This window comes from Eumetopias jubatus, unplaced genomic scaffold, assembly GCF_037043125.1.
Source record: "Eumetopias jubatus isolate StellerSeaLion01/CBP00866 unplaced genomic scaffold, mEumJub1_p1.0 scaffold_7, whole genome shotgun sequence".
In the NCBI taxonomy this organism is placed as follows: domain Eukaryota; kingdom Metazoa; phylum Chordata; class Mammalia; order Carnivora; family Otariidae; genus Eumetopias; species Eumetopias jubatus.
In genome coordinates this window covers 50361459-50386082 of record NW_028274813.1, presented here as the reverse complement: position 1 = coordinate 50386082, position 24624 = coordinate 50361459, and the positions used below count along the sequence as shown (strand labels likewise).

At 34.5% G+C, this 24624-nt stretch overlaps 1 long non-coding RNA gene across 1 annotated transcript in view; it reads left to right on the top strand.

The window, feature by feature from the left end:
• The window catches only part of LOC114207677 (uncharacterized), a 100551-nt gene extending 92305 nt beyond the window's left edge, over positions 1–8246 (top strand). The window contains exons 3-4 of the long non-coding RNA XR_003608906.2: positions 1749–1862; positions 8088–8246. This is a non-coding gene — a long non-coding RNA (uncharacterized LOC114207677). The remainder of the gene's footprint in view (positions 1–1748; positions 1863–8087) is intronic.
• Positions 8247–24624: the final 16378 nt, after the last annotated feature.

Here is a 24624-nt window from a genome sequence, read left to right as displayed (position 1 = left end):
TTACACATTTCCCCTACTTTACCTTCACAAAGACATTATAAGAATTCAAGAGCTTATTGCAGCCTTCTTACTGGTCTCTCTGTCACTATTTTCTCCTGCCCTCAATTTATTCTACACACTGATGAGGTTACACATTTTCTAAAGGTGAAACACTCAGTTTTTCAACAAGGAAACCTAAACTTCTTGGCTAGCATTCAAGAATCTAGATGGTTTGTCACCACGCTACTGTTTGTGGCTTCCTTTCGATTGTTCCACTTAGTATACCATAAACTCCAGAAAAAGGGGAGTTTGATCGGCTGAATGTGCCCTTAACTTCCTTGACAATGCCCTTGTAACTTAAGCTGTTCTCTTTACTGTACTGCTTCTCATTTCATTCCCATGCTCTCCCCTTTTGAAATCTTTTAAAACTTTAAAAACACAGATCAAATGACCGCCGCCTGGGTGGCTCAGTCTGTTAAGTGTCCGACTCTTGATTTTGGCTCAGGTCATGATCCCAGGGTCCATGCTCAGCAGGGAGTCTGCTTGAGGGTTCTCTCTCTCTCTCTCTCTCCCCCTGCTCACACCCTCTTTCCCTAAAATAAACAAATAAAATCTTTAAAACAAAACAAAACAAAAAAACACAGCTCAAATGATTAATTCTCCTTTAACCTTTCCAGGATAATTTTCAGTCACTATTCAGGTCTCTCATTTTGGGGCTTCCCACAGGGAATTTCATTCTTCCATTAGTGAAATGTTTTATTATTATATTTAATCTCCCCTACTGGATGTTAAGCTTTGTGGAGCAGATCCCGAACTTTATTTTTAATTCTTATGACACTAACTAGCAAAATACCTGGCACATAGTAGGCCTTTAATAGACATTTATTTTCATTAAAGATCATAATGATATAAATCTCTGTGTATTAAATATTTAATTAAAAGTAAATAAACAATTATATTTTAAGGAAAGTGTTATTTCCCAAGAGCAAGTATTCCTTCATGTCTAAAATGTCAAGTTGTTTCCACTTGAGAAAAACATAAAAAGCAACACTATTAAGACAAATATAGTACAAATCAACCTAGGAAATAAAATAATTATACGTTTGAATCAATAACATTTTGAATATGTACTATAAATATATGCTATTATTTGATAATTATATCTTGTTTAAATCCAATAAAAATTAAATGATACTCCTTATTTCAAAGCAGTAAGATATTAGAATTGAATTTTGGAGTTATGTCTGAAATCATGTTATGGTGTTTAATATTTTGAAATGGCAAGAAGTGCTCTGCACTTGGAGATTTCTTTCCAATATTTTTCTCTAAGATGCTTGAATTAACCCAATAACTATCTCTTTTTTTCTGTACTAACACCATTTAAGGTTATATGATTTTTGTTTTGTTCATGTTCAAGCTCCATCACTAAAACATGAGCTTAAAATTCTTAATCTTTCTTCTATTCTTTGGTGTACTGTGCATGTATGAATACATTCATGTCAACTGTTTTTTTAGAAGCCATGATAATCTAGAATTTGGTCAAGAAATTTTATATCAGATAAATATACCAAATATCAACTCTGAGGATGCATGGAAACAAAAAAAAGGTATTTTTGTTTATTTTTGTGTGGAGATAAATGAAGAAAGGAACAGAGTGATACTAAAGACACTCAGAGTGAAAATAGACTTCAGAATGACTGTCTCAGAAGGCAGTGATATCATCAACATGGTGGGAGACATTGTTCTTTCCTCAATTGGCTCCCCTTTAGGTGGACAACAAGGAACAACTATTCATGGATACCACTGAGAGAATCCTAGAACATGGCGGTGAGGCTGAAGCATCCTCCTGTTACACAGAGACCAAGACAGACTACATTAGAAAGGTAAGCAGCGGGGGAGGGGATGCTGGGTGGCTCAGTTGGTTAAGTGTCTGACTTGGCTCAGGTCATGATCTCAGGCTTATGGGATTGAGCGCCATGTTGACCCCAGTCCCTCTGGGTTGCCCTCTGTTGCCCCATATCAGGCTCCCCACTCAGCAGGGAGTCTGCTTGTCCCTCTCCCTCTGCCCCTACTCCTGCTTATGCTCTCTGTCTCTCTCAAATAAATAAAATCTTTTAAAAAAAGAAAAAAGAAAGGTAAGAGGAGAAGTTACACCTGACCACATTGCCCCTTGCCCAGGCTGAGGTCTTCTCTGTGCTTACAGGTGCTTCAGTGGGTAAAGAGAGCCAAGGGTAAATATCCATCTTCCCCAGTGTTGTGGGTTACTTGTTGGGAGTTCTGACTCCACTCTCATCGCACAGGAATCCCAGGGCCATCTCTGGGGCTTGACCACTAGTGGGGCATTTCCCACTTGTGACCGGGAAATGGGGAGGGGGTTGCTATAACCAGCACTCTGATCTTGGCAGAATTACTGGCTCCATAGAGGATATAGATGGAACAAAATAGACAGCATTAAGAGAAATTACTTTGAAGCCTGACTCACAAGTTAAATTCTGGTTTGCCCATGTACTAGGGGTATGTTCTTTGGCAAGTGACTTAGTATCTCTGTTCCTTGGTTTCCCTGTTGGTAAAGTATAATAATAGAAGCTACCTCATCAGGTTATAGTATTAAAATACTTATTTTATGTTAAACATTGAGAAACTTATCCGTTCTACATAAATGACAGTTGTAGTTATGTCAGAAGCACTTTAGATACCGAGGAATACTAATAATACCTAACACTTTGTATAGAACTTACCCTGTGCCAGGCACTTGACATATATTGCCTCATTTAATCCATTCAATTACTTTCTGGGTGCCAACAGGAATGTAATAGCATACTCAGAACGGGTAATGTAAGGATAGTTGAATCTACTTCATGAAGGGCTTGCATGGCGGGGGGACTTACCCTCTCTAGGTCTGAAGGGGCAAATGGAGTTGCTTGGACTTGGTATATGTAACTATATGAAGAGAGTTGCCAACCAGGAGCTGTGGTCTTTGATATGTGACTGTAGCCAATCTACAGTAACCTGGAAAAAAGAGAGGAAGATAAATGTGCCTACATCACACCCCCACCATCTACATCTCTGGTCTAAGGTAGAAGGCAAGAGACCTCAATGATTTGGTTCATATTAGTAAGCCTCTCTAAGCACAGAGTAGATTAAGGATAAGTAAAGAGGGGAATCTGGTGGGCAAACATAAGATATACAGCACAAAACTTTATGGAATAAGAGTTATTGCTATACTCAGGTAGAGAAGAAAAAACTGACACTCTGGAAGGTTGCATAATTTCTAGTACCAACTTGCTAAGCAAAGGATGGAATCAAAGTTTGAACCCAGACAATCTAGCTCCCAAGATGATGCTCTTAAATAATATCCTGTACGGCACAGTAGGTATCTACTGGAATTTACATGTAGCAAAAGCAGAAATCAAAGGACTCATCTTTCAGAGAAAATTATCTTAGAAAATAGGGGAAGTCACGAGAATGATATTGCTGCTATAATTTATTTTAACTAATAAAGGGTAATTGAGGAAGTACAAGTGTTAGAAACTTGGGAAAAGTGGACCCTTTATAGTTCATAAAAATCACTAATGGAATATACAGTAGAGTTGGGTTTTTTATATTTGAGTGAGACATTTGAAAGTGCCAAACAGGAAAAGAACATCATATTTATATTTTGGATGTAGTACAAGAAGAAAACAGAAGGGAAAGTTCTGTGGCTTAGGGCCATCCACACATTACATTGTTTGAGAATAAGTTCCCATTTTTCTTTCAACTTCTCTCTTAAGAACTGGTAGTCTGAAACTAACCATGATAACAGGGAAATTAATCCCAAGACATTTGAGGAGATTGTTCAAGAGCATTGAGTCAGATCAAAGAAGCTTAAGTCACTAACTAGCTCTAGATAAATTAACTTTGTAAGGACATTTGTGCAGTCTTAATCTTTTCCCCATTCCCAGTGCTAGACACTTTCATTCAATGTCTTGGTGCCTCAAATTCAACCTGTAAAAATAGTTCATTCTCCATACCCAAACTTGCTCCTACTTTTCCATTTTTTCTTAAACTTGGTCTCTTCATTCATTTGATTCTCCTAGTTATATGTTCCTGAAGCTTCATAATCAACTGTCTTATCATTTGATGAGCCAATCGTTTTTTCCGATGCTGCTTGGCAAGCAATCTACCATTTCTTAAATCTCAGATTCTTTGCAATCCCACTCAAGTAGTTCTAGTTCAGTCTTTAATTACATTAATGCAAGAACTGTTATATTGATTGTGTACAAGGAAATACAAGGCTGAGTAATATGCTGCTCATGCTTTGAATGATCTCATGATTTAGTCTGTCTGCCTTCTGAGCTATTGTGTCATTTCTTTTCTGGCCCCTTTTACCCATCTTCACACCAGTGTAATATATCCCGAGGACTGCCAAGAGTGACAGCCCCAAAATAGAGATCTGATCATATCACAACCCAATAGTTTTCACCTGTGCCTTTCCTGAATTACCAAAATTCCACTATGGATGAATAAACAGTATAGAAGATGTTCTAAAGTTTCTTCTTTTCTCAGCTGGAAGGGCTGTGGAGTGGGTGGTGAGTAAAGAAAAACAAAAGTAACTTCTCTTGTAGGAAAATCTCTGAGCTTGATTATTCAATGTTGATGACTCAAAGGAAAACCAAAACCCTAAGAAACTCATTAGGTTAACATTTGGTTTATGAAGTTGGAAAAACATGTCTTTTTCTAATTATTTTAAGGGACTATATTCCAAAAGTTTTACAGTAGAAAGTGGGATATAAGCTTCAAAATTAATTATGCAACTATTTAATAGGATTTTAATGCTCACTTGCCTTTTAAGAATACTGCATAAAACAGAGAAAATAAAAGAGCAAATTGCTGTATTATAGTCTGAACTATAAAAGGAATAAAGACTTAGTTTCTTGCCTAGCATTCCTAAAAATCTATTTTAAATTCTGTGATAAAATTATTCCTCAAATTTAAATACTCTAATGATATTAGATTCAGTCCCTTCCATCATTTTATTTAAACTTTCCTAATTTTAAGAAATAAGAGGGAAGATGAAATCTACAGTGATGGACAACACAGTACTGATTTGAAGGAATATTATATTTCCTCAAGAGTAAGTATTTCTCCTCCAAGCAGTGCCCAGATAGGGCATCTCTAATTATTTCAATTTACTAGACTTAATAATTTTACTCACAACAGAATGAGACAGTTAAAATGTCATTTCACAGATAAGGAAATTGAGGTGCATAAAGTTGAAATAATTTGCCCAGGGTCACATTGTTATTAGGAACTGGAACTGGAATTTAAGCCCCAGTTTTTTGGGTCATATTGTACATTCCTAGGGCTTTCCATTTTGCACCATTCTTCCAATCAATATTTTTAGTAGACTATTTACCACTGCAAATATTCCAAATCCAATTACAGAAGTACTCAGGGGTGAGTTAAATTTTGGCCTCCAAATGCTGCTCACTGGGACTGTGGTATGGTCCCTCAAAAACTGTCTTGATTTATCCGTAGTCTTTCCTCTTGGCTTGTTTCAGAGGGCTTAAATGCTGCTTCCACAAATATCTCACTGTCCTATTATCGCCACTATTTCTAAGGTTTTCTTATACCTGCAACATAGGCCTCCAGGTTCATTTTTTCCTGATTTCCACCCCTTCTGCCCTCTCTCTCTTATAGGCTACTCTCTTATTCTTCTATACAACTTACGATTCACTTCCATTCCTTGCTTTTCTATCCCACAGTCATCTGCTCCCACTATAACTTTGCTTCTTATGGTGGCATTTTATTCTTTGTCTCCAGTCGTCTTGTAAAGGATCCTTTCTTTTCCTTTAAAAACCTCCATATTTAGAAGGAAACATTTTATTCCTGAGTAAGCCCGGCGAGGAAAACAAATTCTCTCAAAAACAGTGCAACCATCTTCATGTGGCTTTTTTCCTCCTCAAATTTAAACCACCTTCTGTTCCAAGAACATTTACATAAGTAGTTGAAAGGTTGTTAGATAGAAATGCCAACGTGGTGAATTGGTGAATTTTCTTTTTAATCCTCTGCTATCCACCTGCATTTACATCTGTTCACCTTTCTTACATAAGACCATGTGACTATTCATGATATAAATGATTTGTCCTACCTTGGTAATGATGTTTGAAAAATAACACAAAGTTAGCAACAAAATTTTTTTTCAATGACTAACACCCAAGTAAGACCTTACTATTGATAACCAGGAATAATTTGTAAATCACTGGATTTCTTAACCTGAGTGTTTCAATGATTTGAATTGCTAGCTCTTTCTTTTCCCAGTTGTCTCTGCTAAGACACAAAAAAATAGGTATTATTTGAAAAAAATTTCCTAAATATTAAAAAAATTCCCTCATCAATACAAATTACACTTGGAAAAATCTGACCCAGATGCTTTTCTATAAATTTTGAAAATATATACCAGATGAAATAAGGGTAATTAAAAAACCAGGAATTCTAAACACTTTTCACCAAGTCCAACTTTTTGGATAAGCAAGTCTTGCTATATAAGCACTCAAAGTAAAAATTGTAGTGTAATTTAAGTAGTATCAGAGCTGATTTGGAGTTAGAGTCATATGATCCTTCTAGTTTCTTTTGCAAGAACCAGGTAATTAGGCACATATTATTTGGAGTTTGCATGTTATCAGCTTTCTATCAATTTTGGAAGGCAGATACAGGTGCCCTGGAAAAATTCTGAATCATAAATAATTGAAAGGTGGGTTCTTTAGATTATACAAGATTTTAACTGATTCCTACCACGGTCACAAGATACACAATGTTAGGATAGGAATTAGAGTGTCTGGTGGATTTTTATTGCTGTTTAGAGTCAATCTTTTGCATAGTCAATCCTATTCATCTACAATATATACATAATTTTATCATCCATTATTTAAAACCATCCAAGAAAGATGTTATTCTTACACTGAGGAGAGAAGCAAGAACTCAGAACAAGAATGGAGCTTGACATTTGACAGTGTGTTCTGAAGCAAAAGCTTACGTGTCTTATGCTCATCACTAGAATTGTTATGTCCGAACTCACACAGGAAGCTCAGGAACCTTTGCAGAACAGGGAACCACACAATTCCAACCCTGTAATTTATTTCCATTCCCAAGCAGAATAGATGTGCTCTTGTTATATTTGGCCGCTCTAGGTCTGATGAGGCAGAAAATTATATGCGGATCCTGGGAATGGCCATGTTGTGATAAGAACTTTTGTTCAAAAACTAGGCAAACTGGACTCCGTAGGACTGGATTTTAAGAGGAAAAATGATGCTTTTGACCACTAATTACTAAACACTGGTGCTGGGACTAGTCTTAGTTGTGTGTGTGTGTGTGTGTGTGTGTGTGTGTGTATACACATAATCATATGTATCTATAAATATGTACTTAATATTTTGTGTGAAATGAGATAAGGAAAGATACTCAGTTTTCACATTTATTAAATAGAATTATTCTTTTAGATAATGAATTTCCTGTATTTTAAGAAAAATGCTCTTTTACAAAACGGTAGTAAAAAATTTAGTGGAAATAGTTGTGTTTTTTTTAATAGTAGAGACTGTGTGCCAGGTACTGTTCTTAGCTTTTTATAAACACTAGCCCAGAGGGGGATACCTTAAAAAATGGCCACATATTATTTGTTGCTTCTCTCTTTAAGATGTGGAGTTTACTCTCTCCTTCCAATCCCTGTGATTTCCTATGAGCAATAGAAAGTGGCAGAAATAACATTTTTGTTACTTCTCAGCCTCAGCCTCAAGGTGCTTTTATAGTTTCCACTCTCTCTCATTTAAAATGCTGCTTACCTCAATGTAAGAAACTCCAGTGGTCCACCACAGATGTGAGTAGGGCCATCTTGAACTATCCAACTTTGCAACCCCTGGATGAATACATTATGAATTTAATGAATGATCCCAAGAGAGAGCAGCAGAAGAAATGTTTTGAGAATCCAGCCCAGGTTGCAGAATCCTGAGCAAACTGAATGGTTACTATTTAAGCCACTCAGTGTGGGATTGGTTTTTATGCAACAAGGGCTGTATAATGCACTTCATTATTTACTACGCCACTACAGCAGTTCTCTCCTTTGCCTTCTGCAGTTTCATTTACCCATGGTCAACAGCGATCTGGAAGCAGGTGATCCTCCTCTGATGTATCATCAGAAGGTCACTGGGAGCCTAACTCTCTGTCATGACACCTAAATCATTCACCTCACTCTCATCTCGTCACATGGGCATTTTATCACCTCACATCATCAAAAGAAGGGTGAGTACAGTACAAGAAGATATTTTGAGAGACAGATCACATTCACATAATTTTTATTACAGTGTATTGTTATAATTGTTCTTTTTTATTATTTATTATTGTTAATCTCTTACTGTGCCTAATTCACAAATTAAACTTTATCATAGGTATCAATGTATAGAAAAAAACATATATACGATTCAGCACCATCTGCAGTTTCAGACATCCACTGGAGATTTTGGAACATACACCCTGTGGATAAGGGGGGACTACTGTTGTATAACTTTCTAGTATGCTATTACTGTCCCCATTTTACAAATGAGGAAACAGAGGCTCAGAGACATTAAAAACTTGCCAAAGTCATACCTCTAGCAAATGGCATTTCTTAGATTCACATGCAGGCAAAATTTTAGAACCTAGGATGCTAAGAAGATATTTATTTTAAATATTCATACCTGTTAAAAAATGTTGACATTGGTATATTAGTCCTTTACTTGAAAAAAATTACCATTCAGTGGAATTAAAAAACAAACAAACTTAGAAACAACTTTCAGAATATTTGTCAGACAATAAAGTACAAGATAATTATATTTAATAAAATCTCTCCATATGTCCATTACTCTATGTCTTGTCTGCAATTCCTGAAAGCTATGACAGAGGGAAAGTTTAACATGCAGGCAGTTTATTTGGAAAATGATCCCAGGGAGCAGAAGTTAAGGAAACAACAAAACAAAACAGGGGAACGAGAAAACCATCCAAGGATGCAATATTAAGTTGGCATCTGCTACTGGCCACATGAGCTCTATCCAGGTGGACCTCCTGAGGAGTCTTACGATATTAGCTCAGGACTCCCTGCAGCTGGAAGGAAAGGAGAATAATTTATCCTCATTAAGTAGAGTGGTTTCATGGATGTTAACTCCTCATGGTTCTAGGTAACCTGTGCATCCTAGAGGAGGACAGAAGAAATACAGGGCAATAGTATGAGGCAAAGGGCTTTCCAATATATCTTCACAAAGCTGGTCAGAGCCTGTGAAGAAGTGGTAAGCAGGAATAGACTGGAAGAAGGGCTGGGACCTGGAGGATTTGAAGGGCCATGAGATGTATTTTATATATATGTGTGTGCGTGTGTGTGTGTGTGTGTTTATACACTTAAATACATTTCTTTAGAAGGCACAGCAAGAATACTGCTTTGTCTAAATTCTCAGTAAGGTTAAATAACCTTAGGTTGAATGCACTGAGAACAAAATTAGAAAGATTAGTACAGGGAAGAAAGTATAAGCACTTTCCTTTATGACATCTGACTTCCAGAGTTGCTTCCTGCCCAATGTCAAGAGCAAACTAAGAGAGACATTAAACTGCATGTGGTGTTTGACCTTGTCTGAACTTTGACTATTTTGCCCCCTGCCCCCACTTTCCTTTTTGCCACTGAAAGCCAAGCATTAGTAATATATCCATGCAAGTAGAATGCTAAAATTCCCTTAATGAGCTACCCTTGCATTCAGTTATATAAGGTCAAAAAGGAAAGTGCACTTTATATTTGAGCCAAGCCAACTACTCATAGCAATGTCAGTGTAAGAGAACCAATTTGAACTTAACATTAATTAGCTTTTTAGTGGGCTGTAAAACTTGCTCAATGTATGAAATACTTCATAATTATGGGAGATTATGGTCATATTCTGAAGAAGTGAGGCAGAAAGACCCCGAATAAAGCAAATTGCATTTAGGTCTGAATTATAAGAAAGTTCAATGCATTTCATATCTTTGAGAATGTCTTGAGATGACTTTAATATTATGAGCTTTACAAAGTTTGAAGAAATGCTAAATAACTATGTTAGGCATGCAATGGCAAAGGTGCAAATTAATATTTACAATGCCTAATAAGTTACATGAAATAAGATTTCTTATCACCTGGCGCTAAGTTTTTCAAAGAAATAAGTCTATTCACTACAGCTATAGTATGGTACTCTGAACACATATCAAGGGCATGCTGTCACATCTATAACCAAGTATAATAATCTATGTTCCGTTATTTGGAAGGGGCTGATGCTTTGCTTTCATGACACAACAAACAGCTTTGCTGTAGCTGAGACCTTTAAACATCTATATATATATGAAGTGTTGCTTCCAGACCAATGTCAATTTCCTTCCTTTTGAAAACATTTTGCATTGTTGCTTTCCTTTTTTACTATTTATTTCAAATTCATTTCAAAATTACAGAAAAAAATTAAAGAACAGTAAAATATATATATATTTAATTTACCTTTAATTCAGATAAAATTCAAATTCTAAAAATTTTCCCAATAATATACTTATTGAACTATGCATCTTGTTTACAATTATATCTGTAATGTATACTTCATCGCAAATTATAGCTTTTTATTAATCTAGAAACAAAAGGTACATCAGGGGAGATCATGAAATTAAAACCTCAAAGTGAACAAATGGTTCATAGAGATAAGGGACAGATGCCAAATAAAAGGTGAAAAGACCTAATTTTATGCGTGCTTAAAATGTCTGTTAACATTTACTGGATTGACAAAAATTTTAAAATTTGAGACTATTCAATAATGTGAGGACTTAAACACATTCTCATATGATATTGGTGAATATAAAATGAAATATTAGAATTGAAAGCCAATTTGGAAATAGCAATGGCCAGTTGCTATTAGATTTATGAGAATTTTTTGCTTTGCAGTTTTTTCCTCCTCGTTTTCATTCTGATTATGGTGTCCTTTCTAATAAAGATATTTTTACTTCAGTGTAATCAAAACCATTAGACTTTTTCTTATGTTTTGATTTATTGGTGAATTATATAAAATATTTTCTTGTATTCAGTATTTTTTAATTATAAAAATATATTTAAAATTAAAAAAATAAAAATATTGTGCATTGTTATTCAGTGCACAAGAGGCTAATTACCTGGGGAGACTGATGAGGACGTTAGTGGAATTTAAAGATTAAGGTATATGAAAATAAAGAACTTTTGTGAAATACTTTTGAAATTAAATATTTGTAATTCTACTGAAGGATATAACATAGATGTTCAAAGGTCATTCACAAGTCTATTTTACTAATGTTAATTTAATTTATGTTCTCCAACTAATAAGAAGAAAAGGGTGGAGCCCAATATTTCCTTTGTTTTCTAAGAAATCGTACATGGTGTGATGTGAATGAATGTAGTTTATCGAGAGGGATTTCCCCCTAATTACTGACTGACATTATGTGGGGTTATGTAACAAAAGAACCCTCAGTTTGCAAATTAACATTGGTAGCTTCACTGACTGTTTATGAGGTAGGAACTAAAGCCTCAATCCGGGAACCTTCTAAATCCCAAAATCTGCTAAATAATTCTTTAGTGATTAAGCAGAGTTTTAAGCAGCATCCATCTTAAAAGTCTGCAGAGGAAAAAAGTAGTAAACTGGACATGAAAAGTGAAGGCCAAATGTCAAGAATTCACACGTGATATTTACTTAAAATCTAAATAGAATACCCATATGACAGAATTTTCATTGGCTTATTGGCCTTTCAGCTTGAGGTACCAACTGATGCCAAATGTTTTAGGGTCAAAAGCTGTTACCTTTCTTGAATCCTTTATTACTATTGTTAGTGCATCTCTAGTAGAAGTATAGTAGAATCCGGTGTCACCGTTTATTACTATTGCTAGTGCATCTCTAGAAGTATAGTAGAATCCGGTGTCACCGTTTACATCCTTATTATCAGCAATCCAGCACCACAGCCTCAAGAAAAAATAATTAGCATGGTCTTAATGTTATCTTTGGCTTCTAAATGAGGTCCTTTTCTCCTGTGACCTTTACTTAGTTGTAAGTACAAAAGACCTCTTTTGCACACATATAGGTATATAAATAAATGTCTTTTGTAAAAATATACAGTAATTTCTTTTGAGAGAAAAAGATACGTATTGAATTTACAAATATAAAGAGAACATGTTTAAAAATATATATCACTAAAAGTTTAGGTCCATTTAGTTTCATAAACAGGAAACAAGCAGTGGATACTGAAGACAAATGTTAGTATTACAAAATTTCAAAATTAGAAGACCCCAAAGTTTATGGATTCATAAGTTTCTATGTAATATCCTCAGTAAATTGTCACACAGTACCTGTGAACTTAGTAATGAAGGTATGCCACCTTTCCAAATATTTTGGGATAGGCTAATTATTAGAAATGTTGTCCCTAAAAACATAACTCTGATGCCACTAAAAAGTTAGGGAAAAAAAATAGTTATGGAAGCCATGGAGATTGTAGCAAAGGCTACATATCAGCCTCTCCTCACCCCATCTCAGAGAGCAATTAAACGTTTACCAACATACTGCTTTGTTTTCCGTTCATACATGTTGTTATGTTTATAATAGCACATTCCTTTTTATTGCTGAGTAATAGTCCAGTGGGTGACTATGCTATCTTTGTTTATTTTAGAGGTTCTCAAAAGAGGTAACTTCCCCTGCTCAGGGTATGTGTGGCAATGTCTGAAGATATTTTTGATTGTCACTAATGGTGGGGTTACTAATGACACCTAATGGATAAAAGGCCAAGGGTACTGCTAAACATCCTACAATACACGAGATAGTTTCCACAACATAGAATTATTTGGTCTGAAATGTCAACATTGCTACTCTTGAGAAATTCTAGTCCTCTTTGGGTGGATATTTGGCTTGTCTCATGTTTGTCAATTATAAAGAAAGTAGTTTGAACATTTTTTAGATCTCTTTTGGGAGGGGCATCTAGGTGGCTCAGTCGGTTAAGTGGCTGCTTTCAGCTCAGGTCATGATCCCAGGGTCCTGCTCAGTGGGAAGCCTGCTTCTCCCTCTCCTCCCTGCTTGTGATCTCTCTTGCTATCTCTGTCTCTCTTTCTCCCAAATAAACAAATAAAAAATTAAAAAAAAAAAAATCTCCTTTGGGAGACATATGCATTCATATTTCTTGGATAAATCGGTGTGGGAATGCTAGGTTATAGGGTCTGTGTATGTTTATTTTCAGTAGATATTGGCAAGGAATGCATCAAAGTGGTTGTTCAGGTTACACTCGCACCAGCAATGTATAGAAGTACAGTTTTTTGCCTTCTTCACCAACACTTGAACTTTTTGTATGTTTTTTTCTTTTTGAGGGAAAGTTTATGTGTTAACTTTGAGTGATAACACATATTTAATTGTATAATTTGATGGTATTTGAGAAATATTACAATATAGAGTATTTCTCTCATCCCAGGAAGTTTCCTTTTGTCTCTACAAATTAATCTCAACTTCTATGAGCAATCACACTTCTGATTCTATTAAAATACATGAATTTTGCCAATTCTCAAAATTTGTATAATGCAATCATGCTGTATGTACTTGCTTGTATCAAGCTTCTATGCTCAACATAATACAAACCTAATGTTGAGATTCACACCTGCTGCATGATTCAGCAGATCATTTTGTTTTCTGAATATTTCATTCTCTGAACATATCAGGATTTGTTTATTCATTCTCTTGTTGATTGACATTTTTTGGCAATTAATAATAAAGCTAGTAGAATGTTTTATATGCAATTATTTTACTTGTATATGTTTTATTTTTGGGGGGGTGGGTGGGTAAACACAACAAGTGGAATTTCTGAGTCGTAAGGTAAATACATGTTTAGCTTGATTCAAAAACCACCAGTTTTCCAAAGTGATTTTACAGTTTTACATTTCCCCAGCAATGTATAAATGCTGCAATTGCTCTACAAATTTTGCCAGTATGGGTGTTGACATTCAATTTTAACTCTTCTAGTAGGTGTGAAGTTGTATGTCGTATTTTTAATGTCCTTTCACTGATGACTGAAGATGTAGAACTCCTTTTCATATAACTATTTCCCATTTAAATATCTTTCTTTGTGAAATATCTTTTCAATTATTTTGCCCAAATTTATGTGGAGTTTTTAAATGATTTGTTGAAGTTCTTTACATACGTTGGATGAAAGTATTTTGTCATTTATAAGCATTGTAAATATTTCTCTCAGTCTGTGACTTAGTTTTTGTCATTTCCTTAATACTGACTTTTGCTGAGCAGTTTATGACCTGGCATTTATGCAGATGGTCCAGCAACATTTGTTGAAAAGAATTTCTTTCCCCACTGCATCGCTTTGCAATCTGTCAAAATCTACTTACCTTATATGCGTAGGTCCATTTAGGGGCTCTCTGTTCCTGTTCAGTTGATCTCTTTATCTATCCTTGCATCAATACCACACTGTCTTGAATATTGTAGCTTTAATTAAATTTTAAACTGAGATGGTTTAGGGGTGCCTGAGTGGCTCAGTCAGTTAAGCATCTGCCTTTGGCTCAGGTCATGGTCCCGAGTCCCGGAGTCAAGTCCCCTGTTGGGCTCCCCGCTCAGCAGGGAGTCTGCTTCTCCCTCTAACCCTCCCCTCTCTTGTGCTTTCTCTCTCTCTCACTCTCTCTCTCTCTCAAATAGATAAATAAAAATCTTTAAAAAATGAGATAGTGTAAGTCTTTCAACATTTTTTAATTTGTAAGATTATCTTGGTTATTCTATGTCCTTCTCTCTGCCATATACATTTTAGAATTGGTTTGTCTGTAGATATGCCTATTGATATTTTAATCAAGATTGTGTTGAAACTATAGAACAGTTGGCAGAAAATTTACATATTAATGACTGAGTCTTCCAATTTATGAACAAAGTAAAACTTTCCATTCATTTAAATGTTCTTTAATTTCCGTTAGCAAACTTGTTTTTTCAGTTTGGGGGCTCACATGCCTTTTGTTAAATTCATTCCAATATAACTTTCTGATGTTACTGAAAGTGCCATTTTTTTCTTAAATATCATATTTCAGTTTTTCAACTCATATAAAAACAAACACAATCATCATATATATTGTGACCTTCCTAAATTCATACCTTAGTGGTAGAGGCTTTTTTGTTGGGGGGGGGTAGATGCCTTGGGATTATATAGTCAATCATGTGATCTGTGAATAAGACACTTTATTTCTTTCTCATTCTGCATGTCTGTTGTTCTATTATTTCTGCTTTTGTTTCTTCTATTATTTCAGTACAGAGTAGAATAGAAATATAGAAATAAGGCTTGTGAGAAAGTTTTTGATTATGAATCCAAAATTTTTGAATGATATGAGCTATTCATATTTTTGGATTTTTCTTGAACCATCATAGTCAATTTGTGTCTTCCAAGAAATATGTCCAGGTCATCACAGATTTGGAATTTATCAACATAAAGTTGTTTATAATATTAACAAATTATTACTTGATGTCTATGGAAACTATAGGAAGGTATCCACTCTCCATCTTGATAATTATTTAAAGAAAAATCTTTTCTCTATTTTTCATTTTATTCAAGGTAAGTTTAAATCTTTTTTTTAAAGATTTTATTTATTTATCATAGAAAGAGAGTGACAGCACACAAGCAGGGGCAGCCGCAGGCAGAGGCAGAGGGAGAAGCAGGCTCCTTGCTGAGCAGGGAGCCCCATGTAGGGCTCGATCCCAGGACTCTGGGAATCACGATTTGAGTGGAAGGCAGATGCTTAACTGACTGAGCCACCCAGGTGCCCCAAGTTTGAATCTTTTTACCATTTCATTTTACCTATGTTTAGGAAATTGAGTGTTTTTCAACATGCATCCATGTTAATATTCAAATTCAATAAACATCAATAATTTCCGATCTGCTGTAACGTTCTCTTGAGAAGCACAAACTTGACTGTGACTCCAGAATATAAGAAGGGGAGTAAGTGTGGGCTGCATGTCCTGTTCTACAGAAAGGACAGTTCATGTTTGTCTTAGAACTGGCACTCCATCCTCAACAAAATTGGTACCACCGAATTCTTTTTTTTTTTTTTTTAGGAAAACTCAAAACATTGTATATTGAGAAGTATATGCAGTGGAAAGTTACAAAATGATTGCATTTTTAGGGGAAACTGTGTGGGGAAGTAGTAGTTAAGTTGGTTAGAAGAGAAATGATTTAATGAAATGGAGCGTTGTCCTGAAGAGTTCGCTACACAAGGATCATGCTGAGAAAACTGCAGGCTCCCAACTTGGCTTGTGACTGTTCCTATGAATCAAGGCCTACTCTCTGAACTGTGGAGCTAACAAAGTTGACATTATTACTGGCTTCTAACATTCTAAAGAAAACAAAGTTTTTCCTTAAAAAAAAGGGGGGGAGCAAAACTGCATAGAAAAATTGAGTATACATTAAAATGAATTTTTATTTCATTCACTCTATGTACTTTAAAATAACAGGCTTATTAGTTATTAAAACAGTTTTTTTTTCTTTTTTCTTTTTTTTGTTCATGTGTGTTGTAGTTTATCCAAAGATGTATATTTTGTCATCATTTCTTTTTTGGATTTTAGACATTTTTAATGCAGTACCAATTCTAAGGTGGCTATGTGAGCTCTTGCTCTAAGGGGAAATAAAAGGAGGAAATTAACCCTTAATGAAGCTGACAGTTGGGCTGTTTAATAAATTAGGAATCTTCAAACCTTATCTTTAATTTTTCAATCCTCAAAACCACCCCAAACTTAATTATATAAAACCACAACCATCATATTATACTCACAAATTCCCTGGAACAAGAATTCAGACAGGGCATGGATGTGGGCTTGTGTCTTTTCTATGATGTCTGAGGTCTTAGTGGTTTTCTACTTGAATAGTGGGAATGATTTTAACTGCTGGGGCAAATCACCTGGGACTTCACTCAGATGTCTGGCTCCTGGGATGGGGTGAGTCAAAGTCGAGGCCAGTTGGGACTATCTCCCGGAGATCCCAAGTGTGGCCTCTTCATGACAAAAGGGACCCAGACAGAAGCTGTAAACCTCTCTCTGACCCAGTCTCAAGAGTCTTAAAGCACCACTTCTGTTGCACGATATTGGTTACCAGCAAGTCACGAGGGCTGGCTGATATTCAAGGGGAGAGGGACAAACCTCCACCTACCTCCTGAAGGTGGAGTTGGCGAAGTCACCCCGCAAAAGAGCACGTGCCATACGAGGTTCTCTTGTAAGCACATTTGGAAAGTAAAGTTGACTAAATAAAATATGATTTTAATTGTTCAAATGAATGAAAAGAGCTACTGAGCAAAGGACTTGGGACTGCCAGCCCTGCTTCTTTCATTCCAAAGCCATGTGCTTTTACTTTATTAGAAACTTAATTTGTGTTATACAGGCAGACTTATTTCCATATGATTTTCAGTGTTACGACTTGGGTCACAAGTTTTGTGGAAGATTAATATTTCTTCACTTGGCATTAATTGTTTTATTGTGTTGTGTATACTTAGGTTCAAAAATAAAAAGAAATTGCCTTATTTTCTCAATAAAGATAAAACTAGAGTGCTGTAAATTCAGTTTAATTGACAAAATACCTTATTTTCAAAAATTGCTAGCCTCTGGGATCCTTAATGGTAGCTGGGTCCGGGGAATATTAGATCTGCATTGAAAAAGAAAGTTATGGTAATATAAAGAAGATTTCTGCTTTATTCTGTATCATCTTTCATCCCCTGTGTCCCAATTTCAACAGGAGCCTAACAATTCATATAATGTACATCTGTCTTATAATTTATATGACAGGCTACTTTCATGTTCCACAGTAGCACATAACACTAGAAGTTTGTGGCCAGCTCTTTAATCCTTTGTCTCCCTTGACCCCTTATAGCACCACCGTTATCACAGATTTTCACTTGTCCTATTCCACTCCCCTCTTAGTCAATTGCTTTAAGGGTAATAAGGAATATCATTAATCCATTGAATGTAATATTTTTTTCTCCCATGTTGCACTGAGTCGGCAGTGAAGTGAGTGCCTGGATCTGATGAAAGGTACCCAAGAGTTTCAAATTGGTACAATATTTTCAGTTCTGGTCCTTTATAGCATATGGAGCATTGTCTTCAGTCACTAGGTATATTCAGTGCTAAACCCAGAATATGCATAAATACATTTAAGTCCACCTGGAACCTGGTAAAGGGCCAGTGGTACCTACTTGCCAGTTATGTGCTTGACGTTTACCCCTGGGAATGGGTTCTATGGTGAGCTGCAGATTCTGTCTTTGTTGTTAGAAAACAGGGCAAGTTTTATTAAACATTTGAGCTTCAGAGAAGCCAGCAATATATATCACTTTTACTTTTTACACAATTGTGTATTTGATATATTTTTCCCCCCTTGGCAGCATATAGATGGGCCATACTTTTTTATCTGATCTGATCATATCTGCTTTTTAAATGTGATGGGTCGATAATTTTTCCTTTAAAATAACTAAATAAAGTAAATGTATAATCTTACTGCTTGTTTTCTATTCATCTTATAGATTCTTTTTTCTTTTTTTTCTGGATCAATTGAATATATTTCATGATTCTATTTACCTCCTTTGTTGGCTTATAAACTATAACTCTTGTTTTGTTATTTTTGTGGTTGCTTTAGGGTATACCCTAAGTATCTTTAACTTATTGCAGTCAACCTTCAAATTATATTATCCAACTTTATATATATGAGAAAGTCTAAAAACAGTATACTTCTCTTCCTTCTCTCTCAGCTTTTTGCATTTGTTGTCATGCATTTTAGTTCTTTATATGTTTCTCTCTCATGATATATTGTTACTATTTTTGTTAAATAATCATCTTAAAATTAAAAAAATTTATATATATTATTAAAAAATCCTTCCATCTCTGTCTACATCATTACCATTTTAAGCACTCTTCATTCCTGTGTGTTGATCTATATTTTTATCCGGTATACCTTTCTTTCTGCTTAGAGAAGGAAAGTTTTAAGAAAATGACATTTTGAGAGAATTTCTCTGGTATCTTATGAAACTAGAAACATGAAAAGAAAATAATTATTTTATTCCTTTTTTTAAAGAATTTTCTTAAGTAATCTCTACACTCAGTGTGGGGCTCAAACTCACAATACTGAGATCAAGAGTTTCATGCTCTACCCACTGAGCCAGCCAGGTACCTCAAAATAATTCTTCATCAATGTAGAATTAAATCAGAAAATGTATTAATACAATGGGATTATATAAAAATATAGTTCATTCTCATATATAAGCAAAATTGCATAGTTAATAATAGTGGTTTAGAAATATGTCATCATGTTTAGAACTGTGTCTTCAATTTCTGGATCATGTAGCTTTGCAAACTTAGGTTGTTTGAAAAGTATATCACAATTTTCATTGAAAGTTAAAGTACCACATACCTGGCAAACTAAAAATGTCCTACTATTAACTCATGTCATTTTGTAAGTTTCTTTCCTGGATACTTGCTTATTCTATTTGACAAAGTTTTGAAATTAGATGTATTGTCTATGTAAATGCACATAGTTAGCTAACGATTTTAATTATCCAGAATGAAAGTTAATTTTTTTCCCCCCTATAGTTAAGTAGTCATAATTTGGAAGTGGAACAAACATAATCATTAGATTGAAGGTGATTTGACAATATTGTTAACTCTAAGATATTCAGGTTTATTACAGTCTGGGCCTCCTTTAGGCCCAGGGAAGATAGGCACCCAGCTGCCCTGGGGCCAGTGCTTTAGAAGGTCTAGATCTAGCATTCCTTCACCCATGACTCTTACCATGCCCCTTCTCTACAGTATAAGGAATTTTAAGTGTCAAGGAGATGATACTCCCACCTGAAATCCTGGTCCCCTCTTAAATCCACTCTGTGGATGTCGATAAACCTGGAATTTCCTGTCCCAAGGACTGTTGCCAGCGCACTCTGACTACTACAAAGGGGTGCATACCTCTAAACCTGAGAGGAGCTAGGAGGCACCCGTTGGTGAGCATAGGGGAATTGAGAATCGGGAGTAAAGTCCTGGGAGTATAAAAATAGTGGGGGCATAGTAGAAGGTCAGAGGCATTTGGAAGCAGTTCTTCCTTAGCATAGGAAGACTTCAGCATAGAACTCGGAAGAGTTCCAAGCAGTATAAATTCAAGTCAGAATGTCCAGGTTTTTATGAAGATATTTATCAAAGTAGAAGGATAAAATATATTTTATATTACAAATTGTTGCTTTAATTTGTAACTTTTCAAATATTTATAAATATAGTATGTGAACCTCTGTGCACTCTGGCCCTAGGCACCCCAATATTGGACATGAACCTGATAATGATGACAGTCTGTCTGCACAGCAAATAAAGGAAGGAAAACATTGAGAATAAACCATCCTGACAACCAATTTGAATAATTTAGTTTCCAAATATTTATTTTTGGCTTGTTTTCCTCCTTTTAGGTAAGCTGAATTGACAGTCCACATGGTCAAATAAAATGACAAAAATGGATACTTTGTCCAATCTCTCATTCTATTTGAGAATGGATGACAATTAAATGAATAACACAAAATTATCCTGTATTCTTTTTAATTTTTATAGTCATATATATATATACATGTATGTGATGATAGTTAATACATTTGAGAATCAGTATATTTTAGAATGAATTTTTCATAAATTTTGTAGTTTAAAATTCTGAATAAAATTATCTTGATCCAAATGGTAAATGACACTGAGGAAAAATCACAATTTACATGAAGTCTTATATAGGAAAATAGACGAGTCATAAAAGAAGATATTACTAATATATGTTCCAGTAGATATTGAGTTACTCTTCAGAAAATAAGATTTTCAAAAATACTTTCTGAGAAATTATTCATGAGGTAATAATATTTTATTAATATAGGAATTTTGAATTATGATATAAACACTTCTAGTCTCAAAGTGTATATATAATAATAGGATTTTGTTGATCATGAATCATATATGATTATATTTTCATGGATATTGCCAGAGCACCAATTTCTTGTATGATTGATTTTCAGAATGTGTTGAATGGAATATATTTTCAAGGTCCATTTATTCAAGATGAGGTTCAATTCACATAAAACATAATTTCTTATGAATTATAAAAACAAAAGAGTCCCCTAAAACACCAGAGTTCATATGGATTCCTAGTAGGACAGTTCCTTTATTAAATGATACAATATTTTTAATCAGTTCTTTTTACAGAGGTTACTACACATTTTTTTAAAGTATACTCTATACCCTGATTATTCAACTTAATTTCCTCAACCAGCATTCAAGAAAGGATTTTTTTCCCCCTGAACTTTTCTGCACTGAATGGATATACCAAGCCCTCTCCATCTTATTCATTCATCTAGTCATGTATATATTCACTTACTGAACAAATTGTTAATTGAGACCCACATACCTGACACTATGCTAGTGCTGGGATATAAACACATATATATACACACATATATATACACACACACCAGATTATTACATAAGTTAAGAATATAGAAAAATAGATTAATATAGATTGCTAAACCTTGTAAAAGAAGAAAGTTCCCCCCAGAATGTCTCTATGTGCTAAAAGAACCAAGGCAACCTCATCCTCTCTTCAACATGGACAATATGATGCCTTTCAGTATATTAAATTTACTTCATGGTTGTATATATTCTGTATTTACATTCTGAACTTGCATTCACACACCACAACCCCAAAACAAATGAAACAACTGAAATTAACTGACTCAGATTTGACAAACATGTTAAAAATTAACAAAGGACATTAAAACAGTTATAATAACTCTTTTCCATATTTTCAGAAATTTAGTAGAAACATGGAAGTTTTTTTTTTAAAGATTTATTTATTTATTTTAGACACACAGAGAGAGAGCATGAGCAAGGGGAGGGGCAGAGAGAGAGAGAGAAAGCAGACTCCCGAGCGAGCTGGGAGCCTGACTCAGGGCTCCATCTCACAACCATGAGATCATGACCTGAGCCGAAACCAAGAGTTGGACACAACTGGCTGAGCCACCCAGGTGCCCCCATGGAAGACATTTTTAAAAACCAAGCTTATAAAGATGAAAATTTCAGTATATTATAAAAAAATATTAAATGGGATTAATAGATTAGACATTGCAGAAGAAAAGAATTAACTTGAAGACATAATAATCCAAAATGAAACACAGATAGAAAAAATACTGAAGGAAAAAAACAGCATTTGTGAGTTCTGGGACAAAGTGGCCTAAAGAGTGGCCTAAAAATTATGTAATTATGTAATTCCTAAGGGAGAATGTCCTTTTCTTATGTACTTTATTTCTTTATTTGGATTTGCTTAGGTATTAGCTTAAGATTTTCGAGTACAGCTACTTGAAAAATGAGGAAAATAAATTTTGTTCAAAAAGCACCCTAGAATAGCAGTTTATTCCAATGATATATGAAACCTATTATCATGTCGAGCACATTAAATTCAGGTGAAAAATAAGTATAGCACAAAAGTGATTCATATGTCCTATGTGTAAGCTACAATATGGAATTAATTACAAATAGGCTTTATGATAGAAGATTTTCAGATCCATTGGAAAAGTATTTTTGGCATATCACAGCTAGCAGAGTAGACTCTTCCTTGAGAGCAACTCTGTATCTACAGAATACTTCGAGAACAAGTGTGTGCGTGTGTTTGTGCGCGCGCGCGCATTTAACCACTATTCCACTAACACTTGACATATGCCCTTTGCCTCTGAATGTGAATTAGAGATACATTTGCCTCTGAATGTGTATCTCTAACCCACACATCTCCATGCCCACTTTCCCAAGAAACAAAGTTGATTTTCTTACCATATAATTTTCTCTGGAAGCGCCTTAGGGTTTGTGAGGTAAATCATGGAGGTCTGGAGATACAGTTGGAAAAAGACTCCCAGACCCCCATTCTCTTAAGTCTGTTTCACACAGAGATGTTCTACTTTTATCTGTTAAATATTTTGAGGTATTCTTATGATTTCATTTGAAAAATGTGTTCTATGTCTTAAAAATATTTGGCAACCTCTGGATGAACCTCATTAACTTGGATTTCAGCAATTGTATAACTGTGAATCAGTATTATCATAAGATTATATGCATTGTTATTCAAATACAGTTAAATCAAATATAACCAGTGTTTCTTCTCTTTGGTAATTTAAAAGTAGAAACATCTACCCGGAAAAAACAAATAGAAATTCATATAAATCTTATTTCCAAAAGAGGAAAATAAAGACCTACTATTACAGTTAATAAAACATATCTTTGAGAAGACAGATGGCTAAGGAGATAATAGGAAATGTATAAATTAAACAAAATTGTTTGATAAACCTAATGAACATTGATTGAGGGTTACCTGAAGTTTTCAGAGGAAACTGACAATGCATTAATCATTAAATACATCCTCTTCTCTAAACCTAGATGAGAGTCCTCTCCTATGTTTAGAGTTCTTTATTTGTGAGTCTCTCTATGAAATGAGCTGTAGAATTTTTTATACACAATTAGCAAATTGACAAAAATTTTGGATCAGCTGAACAATCACATTGAACTAGTTGGTGCTGATTCATAAATGGAACTCAAAAAAGGAGCAGTTTCACATTCAGAAATAAGTACAAATGAGTAAGAGTAAAGACTTTTCATAAAATGGTTTAAATGGCTTACCATAATTTATAATCATATTCTGACTTATTAAGTATCTGTTAGAGAAGAAAACATTAACATAGATTAATAATATTGATTATAATCTCTTCTAATATTAATGATTACTTCTATAAATAACTTTTACAAGCAATGGTAGAGTTCTGCTTTAGGAGAATCCATTATCACATAATACTTAAGGTTTTTTCATATTTTTCATATTTCTTGCTTGAAAAATTAATTCCTAGTACCTACTCTATGAGAATTGTCATCAGGATTTACAGTATGCTGAGGAACAGAAAACAAAGAATAAAAAAAAAGCAGACTGTCAAGTTGAAGGAAGATTATATAGGGATCAATCTTAACATTAGCTTTATTAATGGTCTGGAAAGTGATGCAAATGGAAACTAATAAAATCTTCAAGTAATAAGTGATCAATTTAATGATATAAAATAGGGGAAAACATATACCTTGAAAGTAAAAAGAAAGAATTACCAAAGAATGGAATATCAATTTTTCTTCATATTGAAAAAATTAGAATATACTTCTACAGTGTTTAAAATAAAATATAGATAGGCAGTGGGATAAAGTAAGAAAAGATGGAGATAAACTCTAGATGAGATGTGTCAGATTTCATTTGGTACTACAGATTGGTTATTGGGTATATACTCAGATAATACTTTCCTGAATGATATATAGGAAGTAATATTGTTTCTAGAAAGAAAATTCCTTCTTAATAATGTGATATTCTTTTTAAACAATGAGAAATACTATCCCAAAGAGAGAATAATTGTTATCACATAATGAAATATTTATATACATTTCAAATATATTCTATTTTCTTAAAATATCATATAAGATATATACTAAAAATCTGGAAACATGCAACTCACTACCATTTCTTTCTATGGTTATTTTAAAAAATTCATATCTGTATTAATGAGAAATCAGAAAATATTTTACAGTGGAAGAA